This window comes from Lutzomyia longipalpis, chromosome 1 (assembly GCF_024334085.1).
Source record: "Lutzomyia longipalpis isolate SR_M1_2022 chromosome 1, ASM2433408v1".
Classification (NCBI taxonomy): Eukaryota; Metazoa; Arthropoda; class Insecta; order Diptera; family Psychodidae; genus Lutzomyia; species Lutzomyia longipalpis.
In genome coordinates this window covers 11,838,234-11,845,500 of record NC_074707.1, presented here as the reverse complement: position 1 = coordinate 11,845,500, position 7,267 = coordinate 11,838,234, and the positions used below count along the sequence as shown (strand labels likewise).

General features: G+C 34.7%; 3 protein-coding genes and 1 long non-coding RNA gene across 5 annotated transcripts in view; 3 read left to right on the top strand and 1 right to left on the bottom strand.

Moving 5' to 3' along the window:
- Nucleotides 1-7,267, top strand: part of LOC129790073 (luciferin sulfotransferase-like) — a 767,385-nt gene that overhangs the window by 531,374 nt on the left and 228,744 nt on the right. The window lies entirely within an intron of this gene.
- The window catches only part of LOC129788207 (probable Rho GTPase-activating protein CG5521), a 626,970-nt gene that overhangs the window by 390,959 nt on the left and 228,744 nt on the right, over nucleotides 1-7,267 (top strand). The window lies entirely within an intron of this gene.
- LOC129788331 (tolloid-like protein 2) overlaps nucleotides 1-7,267 on the top strand; it is a 606,934-nt gene that overhangs the window by 370,923 nt on the left and 228,744 nt on the right. The window lies entirely within an intron of this gene.
- LOC129790628 (uncharacterized) lies at nucleotides 64-611 on the bottom strand. Its single transcript, XR_008750590.1, has 3 exons — nucleotides 357-611; nucleotides 204-283; nucleotides 64-142 (listed from the first exon to the last, which is right to left on the bottom strand). It is a non-coding gene; the product is annotated as an uncharacterized LOC129790628 (long non-coding RNA).

The window sequence follows — 7,267 nt, the reverse complement described above, 5'->3', positions numbered from 1 at the left end:
CCTTGAAATTCGCTTAAAATCTTGAAATTTCAGTACAAAATTCAAAGATTTCAAGGGTTTCTTGGTCGCTGAATTAGGCCTATTATAACTAGTTTATTATAATTATGGAAAAAATGATGGACCGAAATCATTTGTGATCGCTCTGAAAACAATTTAATTACTTTATTGAATAGATCTTCTCTTACATATTGTAGGTGATTTACCTTTAAAGATTGTGGTAGAGCAATATTAGTAGACTGCATGAAACTCCTGCCCTTTATCCCTCATAGATTACTCCGCTCACCTTGAATTACAGGTAGATTATGATTAACATAAATTCCCTCAACTGTAGCTTCGGGTATAGGTCTGATCGTCACCTGTGCAAAGTATGTGTGTTAATATTCGGTGAGAAATGGACTAAAAATTTTTCTATTGTCCCAGATGTTCTCATACGGTGCCCAATTCCAGTGTATGTTGTCACATTGTTCCTCGTGACTTGAAGAAAATCCTCTCAAATCCTGCTCAGGATCTTGTAGATTCCACCCACAATGCACCATAAAAAACCGCCACTTTTTCTTCTTACTTCAAATAATTTATTTCACAACCAAGACTTTATTTCTATAAATTAATTCAATTTTTGGACTAACAAAATATATTTTGCGCACCACACAATCAGCACGGAAGTAACATTAAGTGCACTCCAAAAACACTGCACGGTGATTGTATGCGACGATGCGGATTTGCCGCGATTTCAAACCAACGGTCCGTTGAGTTTAATTTAGGATTCAATATTTCATGAATTTTTCAATTGAGTAATTTAAGGGGAAAAATATAGTAAATTAAAACGGGAATTCAATGAGTGACAATATTTTCACGTGGAGCGTGAACACATATATTTATTTGAAACTTTTTTTTAGCTTCCATTTCTCTTCAAAATGGCTACAATTTCAGCCATCTTAGCAACCTATTTAACACTTGGAGGATCGAGGTTTCTAAGCTCAAAACTTTGACCTCGATTTTGTCTCAAAAGAAAATGCATTTCCAAGTTTTCTTTTCAATTTTCTAGCACTGTCTGCAGTCTTTTGCCATGAGTTGACCTAACTATTGAAGTAATTGAACTTCTCTAAATAAAGATGTCGAATTTATCACGAAATATTAAGTAAAAAGTCGAATTGGCCACTTTGTCCACCAAAATCCTCCAAGGATTAACGAGCTCTGGCACGTCGTTCTTGTAAGAAAAAAAATTCTTGTTAATCAAGCAAAAAATAATTGTAATACCTGTTTATAAAATTATTTTGCAGATCTTCTGATACTTTGTTTACATTTTTTGCGTGAAAATATTTCTTTTAACAGGAAAATGCTATCAATGCCATCAAGAAACCATCAGAGAAATTTTCTCATACCTTCTTGAAGGATTCCCCTTTAATCGTAAAATCTCAAGCTCCCTCATTTTCTTCTCATTTAGAATTTATTAGTGTTACACCGAGTTGAGGCTTTTTGAAAACCTTTGAGTGCCTCCTGAAAGAGCTATACATATATAGATATGCATAGTACCATTGTATAACTATTTAATATAGTAATACAATCTCTGAAGGGATGAAAAAATCCAAGAGTTCCGTACCTTCCTCTTTTGAGGGGAACGTAGATGGTGCGCGGACTGGTGCAAATTCGGGGGTAAGTGAAATGCAAGAAGGACTTTCCTCCCATTCACAAGATCATTTGCTTTCGAGCGCTCATGGTGATCACTTGAAGGGTCGCATGAGCTGAGCGTTTTTTCTATATGGACTTTTTTCTGTATGAACTTTTTTTTTTGTACCTACGTTGAGTGGGTTGCAGAAGAGGTGCACAAAAAAGGGCTGAAGGAAGAAGAAATGCACGGAGCTGAGTTCAGCTTTTACAACATTTTTTGGTTGTACATGAGTGGGAATGAACAGAAATACATTTTCTTTCCCTTTTGCACAATGAGATCTTCCAAAGTCTCGAAGAGCACAAATTTTGTCTTTTCGAGCAAAATTCTGCCTCCAACACGCTGGCTCATTCAACACGAGCTGATATTGTTACTAATGAATTAAAAATACTCGATATAAACTTTTATTTATTTAAAAAAAAATTTAAAGGCCTTTTCAATCATTTTAGCTGTGTTTCTTTCAGACACAGCTTTTGTGTACCGAGCAAAATCGAAAGTCGTCAGATCGGGCTCAAACTTGGGATGAGCACGAATTAGGGTCCCCACATTCCAAAAAACGTATGCGCCAAAAAAATTTTTTTCCGGCCGTCCGTCCGTCCGTCCGTCCGTCCGTAGTATAACGCTAAATTGCGAGAGAACGGTAATAGATAGAGACTTGCGGTAAACGGCAAAGTTTAAATATCGACTGGAAGACATCCGATTATGATGTCAAATTTTACCCCCCACCCCTCCGTCCGCCATTTTGAATAACCTCAAAATTTTGTTTTCGCTATATCTCAGCCGCTACTATAGCTAGAGGGCTGAAATTTTGATATGTTGTAGGGGCCATCAAGAGCTTTCCAACGATACCTCATTTTCGAAAATCGGTCAAGCCGTTTAGTCAATATGGCCGCCACAATTTTTCATCGAAAATCGACCATAACTCGAAAACGGCTTGACCGATTTTGATCAACCCGGGCTCAAATGAAAGATCTCAACAAACCCTACAACTCTCTAGAACATACGAAGTTTCAAAAGTGACCGCTAGGGGGCCAAAAATCAAAAACAAAATTTTCGATTAGTTTTCGATGAATATCTCGAAAACGCCATTATCGATTTGCTTCATTTTTTGATATGTTATAGCTGACCATATTATCTAGCTCCATGCCAAAAATGAAGAAAATCTATGTCGCCGTTCTCGAGATATAGCCTTCCAAAGTTGGCATGTCATATCTCGGGTTCTACAAGTCCGATTTCGATCAACTCAAGCGCAAATGAAAGGTTTCGTGAAACCCTTCAAATGTCTAGAACATTGCAACTTCGAGAAATGACCACAAGAGGCGCTAAAATAAAAAACAAAGTTTTCGAAAATTTCGAACTCGAATTTTTCGAAAATGGCGACATAAATTTTTCTCATTTTTCGATATGTTATAGCTGACTTCAAGACCTTTCAAACAAAAAAAAATTTATGAAAATCTATGGATCCGTTCTCGAGATATAGCCTTCTAAAGATTTATTAGGGTATGACTGTTCTAATTTTCCCTACTTTGCGCGTATTTGAATTAATTCGCGTTCTAGTTTGCTCTCACAAAATTGGTACACTGAAAGAAACACAGCTCTCGTAAGCTTGGTCAGCTTACCAGTACATTTTGATTTAACTTTAAATCAAAAAATTTTTTTATAGGCGAATAAATATATTGTAGTGAAAAGTCAATCATAACGCGTCCAGTTATAAGAGTTGGTATCCCACAACGTATAGAAGTTTGTTTATGCGTTGTAATGCGATTTGTGAGCAGAATTAGTAGACAAATTTGATTTTTTTTGTAAAATTCGGCAATTTGATGGATAAAAATGGTCATATCTCTGGTTCTATAAGACCTATAGAAATTTCTTGACTAGTTTTGGAAAGGTATTAAAACAGGCTATAAATTGACATAAATTTCAATAATTTTCAAGGTCACCTCCAGAACACAAAATGGCGACTTTTTGTATCACAAAATTTTTTTTTGGCATTTTTCGTCTTGAAGGAATCGTTTTAGAAGTTTATGATGTTTTAGATAGTTGTAGAGTTTTGCAAAACCTTTAATTTGATACTAAGATGAGCAAAATCGGTCAAGCGGTTCAAGAGATATAGCTCTTAGAACTTTTCAAATTCAAGAATTTTTCAAATGGCTATATCTTCTAAACGGCGACATAGATTTTCTTCATTTTCGGACTGGTGAAAGATATTGAGTCAGGCTACAACATATCAAAATTTAAAGGAAAACGATAACAGATGTTGGGAGATATAGCCCCTTAAATTTAGGCAATTTTTGTTTTTGTTTTTAGCGCCTCTTGCGGATGTTTTTGAAACTTGAAATGTTCTAGACAGTTGTAGGGCTTCTCAATACCTTTCATTTGATACCAAGATGATTAAAATTGGTCAAGCCGTTCTCGAGTTATATTGAAAAAACACTTTTTGCTTTAGGCCGCCATTTTTACTAAACCGCTTAACCGATTTTCAAGTATGAATTATCGATGAAAACGTCTCACTGAGCTCTACAACATACTAAAATTTCAGATCTCTAGCTCTAAGGGAAGTGGTTGACACTATTTCAAAATGGCGGACGGCGGCCATCTTGGATTTTGAAAATACAAAAAAATAAAAATTTACACCCACATTTCTATAGAGAACTTCAAACCGGAAGTCTCTATCTTTTACCGTTCTTGAGCTATAAGGCAAAGTTTGGGCGACCGGCCGGCCGGCCGGCCGGCGGGCCGGCCAGCCGGCAGGCCGGCCGGATCAAAAATTTTCCACCACCATTTTTGGAATGTGGGTTGTCTGAAACGTGCTCATACCAAGTTTGAGCCCGATCTGAGGTGGTCAGTTTTTCCGACGATTACAATACTTGGTGTTGGCCACGAAGTGGAACACCAACTAATATTATGTAAGTTTTGAAAAAAAATGTTTTTGTAAAAAATATTAATTCAAAAAATGAAATTGAATTGATTAAAATAAGATAATTAATCAATATTTGGCCACACCAGAATAATAGAAATTTTTCTTTTAAAAAATAATAGAATAAAATAAATTCTATTTTCTATTCTATGAACACAACTTTTTATAATTTTCAGAGATATTTCGGCATTGTTGTATGACAACATGTCCTCTGCAAATCATATCATAATCATGTTGTATGACATTCATATGACATGTTGTATGACGTGGCATATGACATGTTGTATGAATGTCATATGACATGTTGTATGACGTGTCATATATGTTATATGAATGTCATATGACATGTTGTATGACGTGTCATATGACATGTCATATGAATGTCATATGAAAGACAAAATTTGTGCTCTTCGAGACTTTGAAAGATCTCATTGTGCAAAAGGGAAAGAAAATGTATTTCTGTTCATTCCCACTCATGTACAACCAAAAAATGTTGTAAAAGCTGAACTCAGCTCCGTACATTTCTTCTTCCTTCAGCCCTTTTTTGTGCACCTCTTCTGCAACCCACTCAACGTAGGTACAAAAAAAAAGTTCATACAGAAAAAAGTCCATATAGAAAAAATGCTCAGCTCATGCGACCCTTCAAGTGATCACCATGAGCGCTCGAAAGCAAATGATCTTGTGAATGGGAGGAAAGTCCTCTTTGCATTTCGCTTACCCCCGAATTTCCTTAAAAAGACCTCATGCGCCATCTACCTTCCCCTCAAATGAGGAAGGGCCGAAACGATTTGGGCACTTTCGCCCTTCTTTGTAATACTGTCTTATATAGCAAAGATAGTACCTATAATGTTTTATTCGTCATTTTGCACTTGAGTGATTTTATACATTTAATTTTATCACTAAAATACGTTGTACTGGTATCCATGAGATCCGAGATGTTATCATGCTTTACTTCATGCTTCTTTCATCATTAATAGACAACAAAAAACCATATGTTTGAAGCTAGAGACAAATTCTTTATACAGAGCTTTTAAAATTCTAAAAGCTTTACAAAAATGTTTAACAATAAAGGAGCTTATTCTGACAAAAATATTTTCTTTTCTATCTATTTCGTCTTACAAGGGATTTTGTAAGATTTGGCATTCCCACAAAAATTTCTTTTTCATTCTTTTATAGTAACACATACACAAACCTCCGAAATTAGAACACGAAAACAGATGTCGCTGTTAAAATTTAAGTTTTATCAAACGAAGTGAAACCGAAGATAGACGAAGTGAAATAAGTTAATGTAAATAAAGAAAATGAGGTTAAAGTTAAGTGAATTTATCAACAAAACACAATGGATTATTCGATTTTTGGTAAAAATTTAACCCTTTTAAAGTATTTTTGCATTTTCCATGATGAATTAAGAGTTTTTTCTTAAATTTTTTTTTATCTAGACTGTCATGGAAAAAAATTAAATCATCCGGAGCTTTTGAACATCTGTGGCATCCACGGATTCCGGGAAGGAATACCCGGACAACTCCCAGGCAGCATGAAATTTTTGTTTAATAAGCAGAATCTTATGCGGAATGATGGAAGCATTTGAGAAAGAGTAGAAATTGGTGGGATCAGCTCTACGGAATGGCCATAAAGAGAAGAAGTCGCGAATCTATGTACATAGAATGTTCTTAAATAAAATGTCTTCCCATACTCTAACTTTTGCCTTTTTTCTACACTACAGAAGTATCTTTTAATGTGTGAATGCATAATTCTAATCATCTTCGTCAAGGCCAAGTCTCTGGAAATTATTGACATTCGTTGGCATAATTCACAAAAAATGGTCAGAGTTTTTCCACATATTTCACAATATTTTTTGTTAAAAAACAATTCCAAACACTCAGATTCATGTTAAATATCCGTCAAATTAGTTAATTGCTGCCTATGACGATAAGGAATCATGCTTTGGTGGTCACAAAATGCACAAAAAGATTGAAAAAGCACCTCGGCAGGTCCTTATAAAACATATGATTTTGTAAGATTTTCTTACAAGTTATAAGAAAATATTCGGCCGGAATACCAAAACCTTTTCTTTTCTATTATAGCAAAAATGTTTCTCGCGACGTGGTCTAAAAGTTGAACTGTGAAACTTTTTAGATCTTACAAATTTATAAGTTTTTTTTGTGAGAATGCCAAAAAACCTTATAACTCACGAATTGTAAGAAAAGAAAAGAAAATATTTTTGCCAGAATTAGCTCCAAAGTTTCAATGAAATCATGGGAATCAAAAGTTCTGTTTGTTTTGATTTAATTGGATTTTTATTCTGCATTTTCTCGTCATGAAACACTTGAGTACCAAAAAATAGATTAAAAAAGCTTTTAAGATATCAATGGAAGCAATCCATCCTCATACAAGATAGGTACCAAAATAAGATTTATGAATTTCCTTTTAGGACTGATAAATAAGGAATTTTCATTGAATGGAAATGCACGAGTAAGTATACAACAGTATGATTTGGCAGGTATCTCTCATAGAATATATGCGATTGAAAAATTGGGAAATTGTGATACAAAATACATTCTGCAAGAATGCAACTTGCTGAATCCACGAGAACATCAATTTATGTGGTATTTGAAATGAAATTTCACATAAATTCCATTTGATGGCAAATAAATCTCCAACAAAATCCAATGCCTTTTGTATAT